At 59.8% G+C, this 14,573-nt stretch overlaps 2 long non-coding RNA genes across 2 annotated transcripts; both read left to right on the forward strand.

The window, feature by feature from the left end:
- Window positions 1–4,218: 4,218 nt before the first annotated feature.
- On the forward strand, window positions 4,219–6,999 carry LOC129200842 (uncharacterized). Its single transcript, XR_008575124.1, has 3 exons — window positions 4,219–4,344; window positions 5,743–5,824; window positions 6,778–6,999. It is a non-coding gene; the product is annotated as an uncharacterized LOC129200842 (long non-coding RNA).
- Window positions 7,000–8,668: 1,669 nt separating this feature from the next.
- LOC129200841 (uncharacterized) lies at window positions 8,669–10,876 on the forward strand. Its single transcript, XR_008575123.1, has 3 exons — window positions 8,669–8,928; window positions 9,108–9,217; window positions 10,749–10,876. It is a non-coding gene; the product is annotated as an uncharacterized LOC129200841 (long non-coding RNA).
- Window positions 10,877–14,573: the final 3,697 nt, after the last annotated feature.

The raw sequence follows: 14,573 nt of genomic DNA on the forward strand, positions 1-14,573 counted from the left end.
GCGGGGGTCCGTGTTCACAGAGGGGAGGGGGGCTGCCGGAGCCGTGCGGCGGGTGGGGGGGGTGCGCGCCGTGTCGGAACCGGCGGGGGAGACCGTCCGGAGCGCGCGGCGGGGGCTGCCCGGAGCCGGCGGGCGTTCCGCGCCTTTCGGAGGTGGCTGAGGGGAGGCGGGGGCGGCGGGGGGGGGGGGGGCGCCAGCCCGGAGCCGCGCTGCGGAGCTCGGGGCTGCCGTCGCGGCTCGGCGGGGCTTTCGGGTGAGTCGGCTTTGGGGTGAGGGCACGGGACGGTGTCCCCGCAGGGTCAGGAAGCGTGGAAGGCTGCCTCCCGCGGCACGCCGGGAGTTGCAGTCTTGGGGCACGCGGCTGCTGGTCGGCCATATTGGCTCCCCGGAGCACGCCGGGAAGTGTAGTCTTACGGCACTCTAATGGCTGCCACGCGGCGCTTGCCAGGGGTGCCGTGGGAGGCGTCGTTTTCGCGGACGGGGCTGCCGGACAGCCGAATTGCTCTCGCAGGAGCGCGAGGTTGGGGTTTTTTTTGCCGGTTTCGAGTGGTTTTCTGCAGGCTTCCAGCCGCTCCCGAGCAGCGGTGCGGCCCGTGCTACGAGGCGCGCGCGCGGCGAGGCGTTGCCCGGTGTCCCCGAGACGAGCGCTACCGGTCGGACTCTCCGGAAGCCTGTCCGGCAGCCCAGGCGCCCCGAGCCCTGGCGTGAAGGCGGCAAGCTGGCCCTCGCCTGTGCCGCTTTCTTCCTGAACGGGGGTGCTGGCGGCGGCCGGCGGCAGCGGCAGCAGCGCGGGGAAAGAGCGGCGTCTCCGGAAGCCCCTGCAGAAGGAGGAGGGTCTCCGGCCAGGGCCGACCTCCGGTAGTAACGGCCACTGCTTTTTCTTTCCCTCTCCCAGGCCGCGCTGAGGACGTGGTTGCCCGTCCCTCCCTTGGGGATGCCGTCGACTGCACCCGCCTCGCCTGTGCCTGGCCTGGCTCGCCTCGTGGCGTGGGGGCGAAAAGGGACAGGCGGCGGAGCGCTTACCGGCCGTGGACAGCAGCTGCCCTAAGGGAAGCTGGAATGGCCAGAGAAAGTGAAGAAGAAGAAGAGAGATGGAAGCTCTCCGGCCGGCAGCTGCCCCCCGCTGCAGGCAAGAGAGCGCCTGCCTCGCGGGTGAGGAAAGATCCCTCGTTGCGCTCCGCGGCAGGTCAGGCTGCCGACGGGCACCGCAGGGTCGCCACGCGTAATCCAAAGCACGGTGCGGCCGCGTACCGAGGGAGGCAGGGAGGCGGGGCAGGCTACTCATCTAGGCAGGCTCGTCTCCTCGGAGCTGTAAGGACACCCGTGTATTCTCTTAGGCGGAGGACAGCCGAGCGACCGGGAGTGACAGCAAAGGAAAGGCGGGAGAGCGGGAGAAAGAAGCGTCTGCGCTGGCAAGCTCTCCGGCAGCGCCGAGAGCCAGAGCTGCGGTGAGTCCTGGGCCCGCGGGGCCCCATCGCCTCTCCTCTGCGTCGCGGGCCCTCCTCTGCCCCCCTCGCTTTCCCACCCCGCTGTGGGTTTTTTTGGTTTGCTTTCTTCTCCCCGCTATGTTCTTTTTCCATCTCGCTCTGACGGGCTGCCTGTCCCACCTTTTTTAGGTCCTCGCTCTCTCTGCCCCGTAGCCCGTGGCTATTGTTTCCTTCTCTCTCTCCCTGTCTCTCTGTCCGGCCCCCAGCCACTGTTTCTGCATTCCTCCCCCTCGGTCCTGTAGCCCGTCGGTATTTCTGCCATCTCTGGCTCTCTCTGTGCGGCTCCTCGTTCCTGTTGTTCGAGGTCTTCCTTCTCGGCTCCGTAGCGAGTCGTCGTGAGTCTCTCTCTTTCTCCGTCCCTCTTGAGCCTCTTCCCTGCCCCTCGTTTTGAAGGCCGCCTCTCTGTCCCGGCACCCGTCGCTATGGTTCCTTTTTTCGGTCTGGCTCCGTCTCGCTCCCCGTCCCTGTTTTTCTAAAGTCTCCCCTCTCTGCCTCCTAGCCCGTCGGTACCTTTTTCTTTCCCCGTCGCGGTTCGTCTGGCTCCCTGTCTTCTTTCTTTCTTCCTTCCTTCCTCCCTGTCTGCCCCGCAGCCCGTCCCTTCGTTCCTTTCTCCTTCCCTCTCTGTCCCTCTCCCGGTCCCCGGCATTAACTCTGCTTCTCTGCCCGGTAGCTCGCCACCGTCTTACCTTTCCCCGTCTCTCTCTCTGTCCAGCTCCCTCTCTCGAATCTTCAATTCCTCCCTGTCGCTGCAGAAGCCTGTCGGGACTTTTTCCCCTGCCCGGCTTGCCTCTCCCTGTCTCGCGATTCCTCCCTCTCTGCCCTCTTAGCCGCGACCGTTTTTATATTCTCCGTCTCTCCCTCGGTCCGCCTCGAGATCCCGATTGTTTTTTAAAGCGACCGAATCGTCGAGGTTGGCAGAGACCTTTACGATTATCGGGTGGAACCGCGAACCTGGCGCTGCAAGTCCCCCCTCTGCCCGCAGCCCGTCCCTTCCCTTCCGACGGCCTCTTTCTCCACCTCCCTCTGTCCGGCTCCCGGCCCCTCTTTCCACTTCCGCCCTCTGTACCCTGTGGCTTTCCCCTCTTCTTTCTCTCTCTGTCTCTGTTTGAGGAGGAGCAGCTGCCGCCCCAGCGTTCGCACCCCGTTCACGGTGTCGCGCGCACGCTTCTTCTCGGGCGCGCTTCCTCCTCCTCCTCCTCCTCGGGCTCGACCCGAGGCTTCCGGCAGCAGTCTCCGGGTGTCGGATTTTGTAAAATAATTAACGTAACTGAAAGGTGCAGCAGCGGGATCGGCAGGGCGGGCGGGGCGCCTCCAAAGAGAGGGACCCCGAACAAAGAAATCCCGGGCCGTTCCACGCTTGGGTCCCGGACACCCCCCCTCGCGCGCTGTCCGCGCGTCCCTTAGTCCCGCGGTGACTTTTGGTCTGGGGTCTTCTACCGTCGTCTCGGATTCTTCTTCTGTATAGCTGTGGGCGGTGCGTTATTCCACAGGTGCCGCTGCGCCGATGCTCCGTACGTTCGCAGTAACGGGTAGAGCGGAAGGCTCCGTGGCCAGGGAAGAGCGGCACGGACACGTTCCTGTCGCTCCGTTGCACCGGAATTTCGACGGCTGGGTTCGGCCGCTAAATTGATGGCGCTACCGGAAGAAATTTCAGAAAGTGAGTGAGTACTGTGCTTGTCTTTAATCTTTTAAAGTAATTTTTCTACGGGCGCCCGGTCCGTGGCTTAGATATTTGGTTTGCGGCGAAACAGACCCGGAACGTGGCTCCAAGTAGCGTTCCGTTCAGATTCCCGTAACCCGTAGTCAGAGAGCAAGAATGGTGAATGTTGCTTGGCGGTTTGAAATCTCAGGCTTTCTCTGAAAGCTGACCTGCCCAGAATGAGCCGAAAGCAGGCCGAACGCCAATAGGGATGCCGCAGAAAAGGTCCTCTTCTTGACAGGAGAAGAGCTTGGCGAAACGTCAGCGCCGTTTCCCGTAGGGCCTCCGACGTACCGGTTCGGCAAGCGTGGGCTTTGTGCGATTCCCTCGGGGACGATGGCGAACAAACGTTGTACGGCAGAGAGCATCTTAGCTTACTTTCCATCTCCTGCTCGGTTACTTGCAGAATATTTAATTTGGCGTCGCACGGACCAGAGGGACGGGTCCCCAACTCATGCTGGTAGGGCAACCCCAGTACCAGCCGGTAAAATCGGAAAAGAGTACGACGTTTTGAAACGTTTGCCTTGCGAGGAGAAGGGCCGTCTCTCGTTAGGCAACTGAATTCTGCGACCGATTTCCACGCCTCACGCGCGTGCGTGCGTGCGCGCACACGCGCCCCCCCACCCCCCCCCCAACAGGCAGGCTTTGAAGGAGGCAGTCCCTAAGGCAACGCGATCTAAAACGTGGAAGTTTTTTTTTCTATTTTTAATAGTTTCTTACGGATAGGAGGCTCGTGTGAGCGTTTAGCCTGTCTGTCCTTAATTCTGAACCCACTGGCTGGTGCAGAAGGACGGTCGTGTGACAAAACCAGCATGAAATTTGTCCCTGTGCCGGCTGCGTCCCGTGGTAAAGGAGTACATCTGTTATTCCTGCGTGAAAGATGTTTGATGAGGCGTACCGCATCGTCAGAGCTGCTCTTGGTCTGCCTGCAAGCCGTGGGTTATGATTTAGAAATACGTTCGCCTACCGTTCCTTAACTGTGTGGTTTTGGTTTTTATTTTTTCAAAGAAAGGGTGGCTTTTTCGTCGATCTCTTTGTGAGAGTATCAAATCAGGCGGCGGTAAATACGTAGAAGCAACTAGGCGTACTACGGCGTGTACCGGACAGCGTTGGCGTGCCGCTCTGCTAGCAGCGGAGAGCCAGATGAGGATGCCCGTGGTAAGTACTCGTTCTGCCTCCGGCTGAACGGAAAGATTCTCATGTGGAGGGTTCCTGGGCTTGTCTGTGTGATTAGCGTTACTTTTTTTTTTTTTTTTTTTTTTTTTAATATGAAACAGGGTCAGATGATTGTTGATGAGTGGGACTTTGCGTACTCCTTTAGGTAGTTTTTCGTACTGAACCTTAGATCGGTTACAAAACTTAATCTTTGTGCAGTTTACACGTTTTGTAGCAACTACAAAGACATTTATCCTGTAGGTAAGCTGAAAATAAAAATGCGGTTTCTCACCTGATTTTTCTTTCGGAGGAACGCTCGCCCCCAGCGGCTGGTTTTTTTTGCTAGTGTTGTCGGGGGGAAGGAACGGCGGCGCTTGCCTGGTTTCTTCCCCTAGCCAGGGACCTGAAACTTTGTTTTCCTCAGCTGTTTCACTAGAAATTTACAAGTGTCGGTGGTCAACAGTGGCAGAGAATTGGGTGGCGTTTTCAATTTCAAAGGGAAGGAACGTGTTGATGTTAATTCTGTTACCAAAAGCGAAGTACCAGCTGCTTCCTCTTTCTAGATCTTCTCTCCTTTCGCCGTCCTCCCCGAGGGGTAACGTGGCCACGCCGTATACCTTTTCTGCTCTGGTACCGTTCGTTTGATACGCAGGAGCGCTGTGAAATAAATAGAAGGGCTACGGACAGACATCTGCCATCGTTGCGGCTGCCTTAAATCGTGTATTTGTCCCTTTAGCCCGTCATTTCCTTTCCGCTCAGTTGAGTTACGTGCAGCGTTAGGTTCCGGTCGAGAGCGGCGCCGCGAACAACGCTCTCGGAGCGTGCGCGGAGGAGGGCGACCGAGATGGCGAGAGGTCTCCGAGGCGAGACTTAGGGGGAGCGGCTGAGGTCACTTGGTTTGTTCAGCTTGGAGAAGGGAAGGCCGAGGGGTGACCTCATCGCAGTCTTACACCTTCCTCGAGGGGGACGGCGGAGGGGGAGGCGCTGACCTCCGCTCTCTCGGTGACCGGCACTAGGACCCGAGGAAACGGGACGAAGCTGCGTCAGGGCAAGTTCAGACCGGACGTTGGGAAAAGGCTTTTCACTGAGAGGGCGGTCGGTCAGTCACGGAACAGGCTCCCCAGGGAAGCGGTCGCAGCCACCGAGCCTGTCAGGAGTTCAAGGAGCGTCTGAACGATGCTCTTAGTCGCACGGTTTAGTTTTAGGTAGTCCCGCGTGGAGCGGGGGCTTGGTCTCGGCGATCCGTATGGGTCCCTTCCAACTTGAGATACTCTATGATTCTGTGAAATCTTCTGGGTTAGAAACGACCTTATTGTAATAGAGAATTCGCTGAACGTGGCTTTGTGCAAGGACTGTCGTCTTAGAATATCTTTTTTTTTTTTTCTTCCCCCCCCCCCACAGATATGAGAAAAGCTCTGTCCAGAGATATGGAGACGAAATCAGTTGTACCTCACCCTGTGACACCGGAAGACATTGAGTAACTGTAAGCTGTGATGCTCAGTGAAATTACTAAGAGCGTTAAGTTTCCCGTGCCTTTGCTTTCACTCTCCCATTCTCTTGTCTTGCGGCACGTCGCATTTGTTGAGGCCGTGGAAGCGACACCGGGAGCGATGGGTTGTCAGAACCAGGTCCTCCTGCCCGTCGCTGGTTTTGCTTACCTTCGCCGTCTCTGTGTACCAGCCTGCGTCTCTCTCTCTCTGTTCCTCAATCCCTGTCCTCTCTTCTCTGTTCTGCTTTGTTTCGCTGCGTATGTCCGTTCCCTGTCCCACCTTTATCCGTCCTTCCTTCTTCCTCGCCTTTTTCTTTGTCCTTTTGTCCTGCTCCCCGACCCTGTTTCTCGCTCCATCTGACCGTCCTTTTCCTGGCACCTTTGTGTCTCTGCTCCTTGCCCCCGTCTTTCTCTCCCCTCTGCCCAGTCCTCGTCTCCCTCTTTTGTCTCTCTGTCCCTCTGTCCTCCTTCTGCCTCTGCCCCTCAGTCCTGCTCCCTGCCCCTCTTGTTCTCACTCTGCCCCAGCGTCCCGCTCCCCGGTCCTCTTTACCTCTGTTGCTCTCTCCTTTTATCTCTCCTTCTCCCTGCTCCCCAGCCCGGTTCTCTCACGCTCCCGCTTCCTTTTTTTTATTCTCTGTTGCTCTGTCCTGCTCCCCGTGCCGCTGTCCCTCGCCGTACCTCTCGGTCCGGCTCCCTGCCCTTATTCTCTTTTCCTCCCTCGCCGTGGCGCTGCCCGCCCAGGGTCGTTTCTGCCTCTCTGTCCCGCTCCCCGTCCTGGTTTGTCGGTCGCCGTCCCGCTGCCTCTCTTCCTGCCGCTTCTTCCTCCCTCTCTGTCAGGCTCCCTGTCCCCGTCCTTCACTCGCCGTCCCTTTCCTTGCCTCGTGCTTTCTCGCTCGCCGCCGCGCCCCCCCCATCCAGCTGGCTGCCCCTTTTCTCCTCTCTTCTAGCGTCCTGCAGCTGGCTCCTCGGTTTTGGCGGCAGCCTGCACATAGCAGCCCAGCTCTCCAGCAGCCTGACGGACCGACCGTGTGTCTGTTCCACGCCGGACTGGCGAGCGTGGCTCTGGGGTAGGACAGCCGAGGTGCCCCAGGGCCGGGCCCCGAGCCCCGGTGCGGAGTCTCTCCCGGGACCGGCTCTGTGTGTGACTGAATAAACGCTTGCGGTCTCTTTTGCCGTGCCGGCTGCGTTGGCGCTTCCTTTGCGGGGGGGGGGCGAGGGGCCGTGATGGAGGGCAGGGGAGGAGGTGTGTGTGGGGGTATTAACGTATTCAACAAGGTCACATTGCTCGCATCCTCGGGATCCAAAAGTGATGCTTCTTGGCTCCGCCCCTCACGCAAACTCCGCCCCTCACGCAAACTCCGCCCCTCACGCAAACTCCGCCCTTACGCAAACTCCCACCCTCACGCAAAACTCCGCCCCTCACGCAAACTCCGCCCCTCACGCAAACCCCCGCCCCGTTCACGCAAACCCCCGCCCCTCACGCAAACCCCCTGCCCATCACGCAAAATCCCCGCCCCTCACGCAAACTCCGCCCCTCACGCAAACCCCGCCCCTCACGCAAACCCCGCCCCCACGCAAACCCCGCCCCTCACGCAAACTCCGCCCCGACGCACGCCAAGCCCCGCCCCTCACGCATCGCACAGCGCATGCTCGCTCGGTGCTGCCGCCTAGTGACCAAATTTCGGTACTGCAGCGGCAGCGCCGCGCATGCGCAGTGCAGCGCCACGCCCCCTCCCGGAACCGGCTGCCGGCAGCCGGTGTGCAGGGGCTGCTGTGAGCCGAGGGAGGAGCGGAGGCGTCGCCGGGCTGCGGCTGCACGGAGGGAGAAGGTGAGCGGGGCAGCGGGACGGACCGGCGGGTCCCGGGAAAGCCCCGAGGAGGGCGGCGGCAGCGGTGCCGCCTCCGAGGAGAGGCGGGGGGGCGGAGGGGGGGGGGCGGGGGGGCGGCGGGGTCCGTGTCACAGAGGGGAGGGGGGCTGCCCGGAGCCGTGCGGCGGGTGGGGGGGGTGCGCGCCGTGTCGGAACCGGGCGGGGAGACCGTCCGGAGCCGCGCGGCGGGGGTGCCCGGAGCCGGCGGGCGTCCGCGCCTTTCGGAGGTGGCTGAGGGGAGGCGGGGGCGGGGGCGGGGGGGGGGGCGCCAGCCCGGAGCCGCGCTGCGGAGCTCGGGGCTGCCGTCGCGGCTCGGCGGGGCTTTAGGGTGAGTCGGCTTTGGGTGAGGGCACGGGACGGTGTCCCCGCAGGGTCAGGAAGCGTGGAAGGCTGCCTCCCGCGGCACGCCGGGAGTTGCAGTCTTGGGGCACGCGGCTGCTGGTCGGCCATATTGGCTCCCCGGAGCACGCCGGGAAGTGTAGTCTTACGGCACTCTAATGGCTGCCACGCGGCGCTTGCCAGTGCGTGCCGGGAGGCGTCGTTTTCGCGGACGGGGCTGCCGGACAGCCCGACTTGCTCTCGCAGGAGCGCGAGGTTGGGGTTTTTTTGCCGGTTTCGAGTGGTTTTCTGCAGGCTTCCAGCCGCTCCCGAGCAGCGGTGCGGCCGTGCTACGAGAGAGCGCGCGCGGCGAGGCGTTGCCCGGTGTCCCGAGACGAGCGCTACCGGTCGGACTCTCCGGAAGCCTGTCCGGCAGCCCCAGGCCGCCCCCGAGCCCTGGCGTGAAGGCGGCAAGCTGGCCCTCGCCTGTGCCGCTTTCTTCCTGAACAGGGGTGCTGGCGGCGGCGGCAGCGAAGCGGCAGCAGCGCGGGGAAAGAGCGGCGTCTCCGGAAGCCCCTGCAGAAGGAGGAGGGTCTCCGGCCAGGGCCGACCTCCGGTAGTAACGGCCACTGCTTTTTCTTTCCTCTCCCAGGCCGCGCTGAGGACGTGGTTGCCCGTCCCTCCCTTGGGGATGCCGTCGACTGCACCCGCCTCGCCTGTGCCTGGCCTGGCTCGCCTCGTGGCGTGGGGGCGAAAAGGGACAGGCGGCGGAGCGCTTACCGGCCGTGGACAGCAGCTGCCCTAAGGGAAGCTGGAATGGCCAGAGAAAGGTGAAGAAGAAGAAGAAGAGATGGAAGGCTCTCGGCCGGCAGCTGCCTCCCGCTGCAGGCAAGAGAGCGCCTGCCTCGCCGGGTGAGGAAAGATCCCTCGTTGCGCTCCGCGGCAGGTCAGGCTGCCGACGGGCACCGCAGGGTCGCCACGCGTAATCCAAAGCACGGTGCGGCCGCGTACCGAGGGAGGCAGGGAGGCAGGCTACTCATCTAGGCAGACTCGTCTCCTCGGAGCTGTAAGACACCCGTGTATTCTCTTAGGCGGAGGACAGCCGAGCGACCGGAGTGACAGCAAAGGAAAGGCGGAGAGCGGGAGAAAGAAGCGTCTGCGCTGGCAAGCTCTCCCGGCAGCGCCGAGAGCCAGAGCTGCGGTGAGTCCTGGGCCGCGGGGCCCCATCGCCTCTCCTCTGCGTCGCGGGCCCTCCTCTGCCCCCTCGCTTTCCCACCCCGCTGTGGGGTTTTTTGGTTTGCTTTCTGCTCCCCGCTATGTTCTTTTTCCATCTCGCTCTGACGGGCTGCCTGTCCCCACCTTTTTTAGGTCCTCGCTCTCTCTGCCCCGTAGCCCGTGGCTATTGTTTCCTTCTCTCTCTCCCTGTCTCTCTGTCCGGCCCCCAGCCACTGTTTCTGCATTCCTCCCCCTCGGTCCTGTAGCCCGTCGGTATTTCTGCCATCTCTGGCTCTCTCTGTGCGGCTCCTCGTTCCTGTTGTTCGAGGTCTTCCTTCTCGGCTCCGTAGCGAGTCGTCGTGAGTCTCTCTCTTTCTCCGTCCCTCTTGAGCCTCTTCCTGCCCCTCGTTTTGAAGGCCCGCCTCTCTGTCCCGGCACCCGTCGCTATGGTTCCTTTTTTCGGTCTGGCTCCGTCTCGCTCCCCGTCCCTGTTTTTCTAAAGTCTCCCCTCTCTGCCTCCTAGCCCGTCGGTACCTTTTTCTTTCCCCGTCGCGGTTCGTCTGGCTCCCTGTCCCTCTTTCTTTCTTCCTTCCTTCCTCCCTGTCTGCCCCGCAGCCCGTCCCTTCGTTCCTTTCTCCTTCCCTCTCTGTCCCTCTCCCGGTCCCCGGCATTAAACTCTGCTTCTCTGCCCGGTAGCTCGCCACCGTCTTACCTTTCCCCGTCTCTCTCTCTGTCCAGCTCCCTCTCTCGAATCTTCAATTCCTCCCTGTCGCTGCAGAAGCCTGTCGGGACTTTTTCCCTGCCCGGCTTGCCTCTCCCTGTCTCGCGATTCCTCCCTCTCTGCCCTCTTAGCCGCGACCGTTTTTATATTCTCCGTCTCTCCCTCGGTCCGCCTCGAGATCCCGATTGTTTTTTAAAGCGACCGAATCGTCGAGGTTGGCAGAGACCTTTACGATTATCGGGTGGAACCGCGAACCTGGCGCTGGCAAGTCCCCCTCTGCCCCGCAGCCCGTCCCTTCCCTTCCGACGGCCTCTTTCTCCACCTCCCTCTGTCCGGCTCCCGGCCCCTCTTTTCCACTTCCGCCCTCTGTACCCTGTGGCTTTCCCCCTCTTCTTTCTCTCTCTGTCTCTGTTTGAGGAGGAGCAGCTGCCGCCCCAGCGTTCGCACCCCGTTCACGGTGTCGCGCGCACGCTTCTTCTCGGCGCGCTTCCTCCTCCTCCTCCTCCTTCGGGCTCGACCCGAGGCTTCCGGCAGCAGTCTCCGGGTGTCGGATTTTGTAAAATAATTAACGTAACTGAAAGGTGCAGCAGCGGGATCGGCCCGGGCGGGGCGCCTCCAAAGAGAGGGACCCCGAACAAAGAAATCCCGGGGCCGTTCCACGCTTGGGTCCCGGACACCCGCCCCTCGCGCGCTGTCCGCGCGTCCCTTAGTCCCGCGGTGACTTTTGGTCTGGGGTCTTCTACCGTCGTCTCGGATTCTTCTTCTGTATAGCTGTGGGCGGTGCGTTATTCCACAGGTGCCGCTGCGCCGATGCTCCGTACGTTCGCAGTAACGGGTAGAGCGGAAGGCTCCGTGGCCAGGGAAGAGCGGCACGGACACGTTCCTGCTCGCTCCGTTGCACCGGAATTTCGACGGCTGGGTTCGGCCGCTAAATTGATGGCGCTACCGGAAGAAATTTCAGAGAAGTGAGTACTGTGCTTGTCTTTAATCTTTTAAAGTAATTTTTTCTACGGGCGCCCGGTCCGTGGCTTAGATATTTGGTTTGCGGCGAAACAGACCCGGAACGTGGCTCCAAGTAGCGTTCCGATTCGCTGAAATTCCCCGTAGTCAGAGAGCAAGAAGGGTGAATGTTGCTTGGCGGTTTGAAATCTCAGGCTTTCTCTGAAAGCTGACCTGCCAGAATGAGCCGAAAGCAGGCCGAACGCCAATAGGGATGCCGCAGAAAAGGTCCTCTTCTTGACAGGAGAGAGAGCTTGGCGAAACGTCAGCGCCGTTTCCCGTAGGGGCTCCGACGTACCGGTTCGGCAAGCGTGGGCTTTGTGCGATTCCCTCGGGGACGATGGCGAAAAACGTTGTACGGCAGAGAGCATCTTAGCTTACTTTCCATCTCCTGCTCGGTTACTTGCAGAATATTTAATTTGGCGTCGCACGGACCCAGAGGGACGGGTCCCCAACTCATGCTGGTAGGGCAACCCCAGTACCAGCCGGTAAAAATCGGAAAAGAGTGCGACGTTTTGAAACGTTTGCCTTGCGAGGAGAAGGGCCGTCTCTCGTTAGGCAACTGAATTCTGCGACCGATTTCCACGCCTCACGCGCGTGCGTGCGCGCACACGCGGGGGGGGCGCCCCCCCCCCCCCCCCCCCAACAGGCAGGCTTTGAAGGAGGCAGTCCCTAAGGCAACGCGATCTAAAACGTGGAAGTTTTTTTTTCTATTTTTAATAGTTTCTTACGGATAGGAGGCTCGTGTGAGCGTTTAGCCTGTCCTGTCCTTAATTCTGAACCCACTGGCTGGTGCAGAAGGACGGTCGTGTGACAAAACCAGCATGAAATTTGTCCCTGTGCCGGCTGCGTCCCGTGGTAAAGGAGTACATCTGTTATTCCTGCGTGAAAGATGTTTGATGAGCGTACCGCATCGTCAGAGCTGCTCTTGGTCTGCCTGCAAGCCGTGGGTTATGATTTAGAAATACGTTCGCCTACCGTTCCTTAACTGTGTGGTTTTGGTTTTTATTTTTTCAAAGAAAGGGTGGCTTTTTCGTCGATCTCTTTGTGAGAGTATCAAATCAGGCGGCGGTAAATATAGAGAGCAACTAGGCGTACTACGGCGTGTACCGGACAGCGTTGGCGTGCCGCTCTGCTAGCAGCGGAGAGCCAGATGAGGATGCCCGTGGTAAGTACTCGTTCTGCCTCCGGCTGAACGGAAAGATTCTCATGTGAGGGTTCCTGGGCTTGTCTGTGTGATTAGCAGTTACTTTTTTTTTTTTTTTTTTTTTTAATATGAAACAGGGTCAGATAATTGTTGATGAGTGGGACTTTGCGTACTCCTTTAGGTAGTTTTTCGTACTGAACCTTAGATCGGTTACAAAACTTAATCTTTGTGCAGTTTACACGTTTTGTAGCAACTACAAAGACATTTATCCTGTAGGTAAGCTGAAAATAAAAATGCGGTTTCTCACCTGATTTTTCTTTCGGAGGAACGCTCGCCCCAGCGGCTGTGTTTTTTTTGCTAGTGTTGTCGGGGGGAAGGAACGGCGGCGCTTGCCTGGTTTCTTCCCCTAGCCAGGGACCTGAAACTTTGTTTTCCTCAGCTGTTTCACTAGAAATTTACAAGTGTCGGTGGTCAACAGTGGCAGAGAATTGGGTGGCGTTTTCAATTTCAAAGGGAAGGAACGTGTTGATGTTAATTCTGTTACCAAAAGCGAAGTACCAGCTGCTTCCTCTTTCTAGATCTTCTCTCCTTTCGCCGTCCTCCCCGAGGGGTAACGTGGCCACGCGTATACCTTTTCTGCTCTGGTACCGTTCGTTTGATACGCAGGAGCGCTGTGAAATAAATAGAAGGGCTACGGACAGACATCTGCCATCGTTGCGGCTGCCTTAAATCGTGTATTTGTCCCTTTAGCCCGTCATTTCCTTTCCGCTCAGTTGAGTTACGTGCAGCGTCAGGTTCCGGTCGAGAGCGGCGCCGCCGAACAACGCTCTCGGAGCGTGCGCGGAGGAGGGCGACCGAGATGGCGAGAGGTCTCCGAGGCGAGACTTAGGGGGAGCGGCTGAGGTCGCTTGGTTTGTTCAGCTTGGAGAAGGGAAGGCCGAGGGGTGACCTCATCGCAGTCTTACACCTTCCTCGAGGGGGACGGCGGAGGGGAGGCGCTGACCTCCGCTCTCTCCGGTGACCGGCACTAGGACCGAGGAACGGGACGAAGCTGCGTCAGGGCAAGTTCAGACCGGACGTTGGGAAAAGGCTTTTCACTGAGAGGGCGGCGGTCGGTCAGTCACGGAACAGGCTCCCCAGGGAAGCGGTCGCAGCCACCGAGCCTGTCAGGAGTTCAAGGAGCGTCTGAACGATGCTCTTAGTCGCACGGTTTAGTTTTAGGTAGTCCCGCGTGGAGCGGGGGCTTGGTCTCGGCGATCCGTATGGGTCCCTTCCAACTTGAGATACTCTATGATTCTGTGAAATCTTCTGGGTTAGAAATGACCTTATTGTAATAGAGAATTCGCTGAACGTGGCTTTGTGCAAGGACTGTCGTCTTAGAATATCTTTTTTTTTTTTTCTTTCCCCCCCCCCCCAGATATGAGAAAAGCTCTGTCCAGAGATATGGAGACGAAATCAGTTGTACCTCACCCTGTGACACCGGAAGACATTGAGTAACTGTAAGCTGTGATGCTCAGTGAAATTACTAAGAGCGTTAAGTTTCCCGTGCCTTTGCTTTCACTCTCCCATTCTCTTGTCTTGCGGCACGTCGCATTTGTTGAGGCCGTGGGAAGCGACACCGGGAGCGATGGGTTGTCAGACCAGGTCCTCCTGCCCGTCGCTGGTTTTGCTTACCTTCGCCGTCTCTGTGTACCAGCCTGCGTCTCTCTCTCTCTGTTCCTCAATCCCTGTCCTCTCTTCTCTGTTCTGCTTTGTTTCGCTGCGTATGTCCCGTTCCCTGTCCCACCTTTAGCCTTCCTTCCTTCTTCCTCGCCTTTTTCTTTGTCCTTTTGTCCTGCTCCCGACCCTGTTTCTCGCTCCATCTGACCGTCCTTTTCCTGGCACCTTGGTGTCTCTGCTCCTTGCCCCGTCTTTCTCTCCCTCTGCCCAGTCCTCGTCTCCCTCTTTTGTCTCTCTGTCCCTCTGTCCTCCTTCTGCCTCTGCCCCTCTGTCCTGCTCCCTGCCCCTCTTGTTCTCACTCTGCCCCAGCGTCCCGCTCCCCGGTCCTCTTTCCCTCTGTTGCTCTCTCCTTTTATCTCTCCTTCTCCCTGCTCCCCAGCCCGGTTCTCTCACGCTCCCGCTTCCTTTTTTTATTCTCTGTTGCTCTGTCCTGCTCCCCGTGCCGCTGTCCCTCGCCGTACCTCTCGGTCCGGCTCCCTGCCCTTATTCTCTTTTCCTCCCTCGCCGTGGCGCTGCCCGCCCAGGGTCGTTTCTGCCTCTCTGTCCCGCTCCCCCGCCGGGTTTGTCGGTCGCCGTCCCGCTGCCTCGCTTCCTGCCGCTTCTTCCTCCCTCTCTGTCAGGCTCCCTGTCCCCGTCCTTCACTCGCCGTCCCTTTCCTTGCCTCGTGCTTTCTCGCTCGCCGCCGCCGCCCCCCCCATCCAGCTGGCTGCCCCTTTTCTCCTCTCTTCTAGCGTCCTGCAGCTGGCTCCTCGGTTT

Source organism: Grus americana, unplaced genomic scaffold (genome assembly GCF_028858705.1).
Source record: "Grus americana isolate bGruAme1 unplaced genomic scaffold, bGruAme1.mat scaffold_563, whole genome shotgun sequence".
NCBI classification, from domain to species: Eukaryota; Metazoa; Chordata; class Aves; order Gruiformes; family Gruidae; genus Grus; species Grus americana.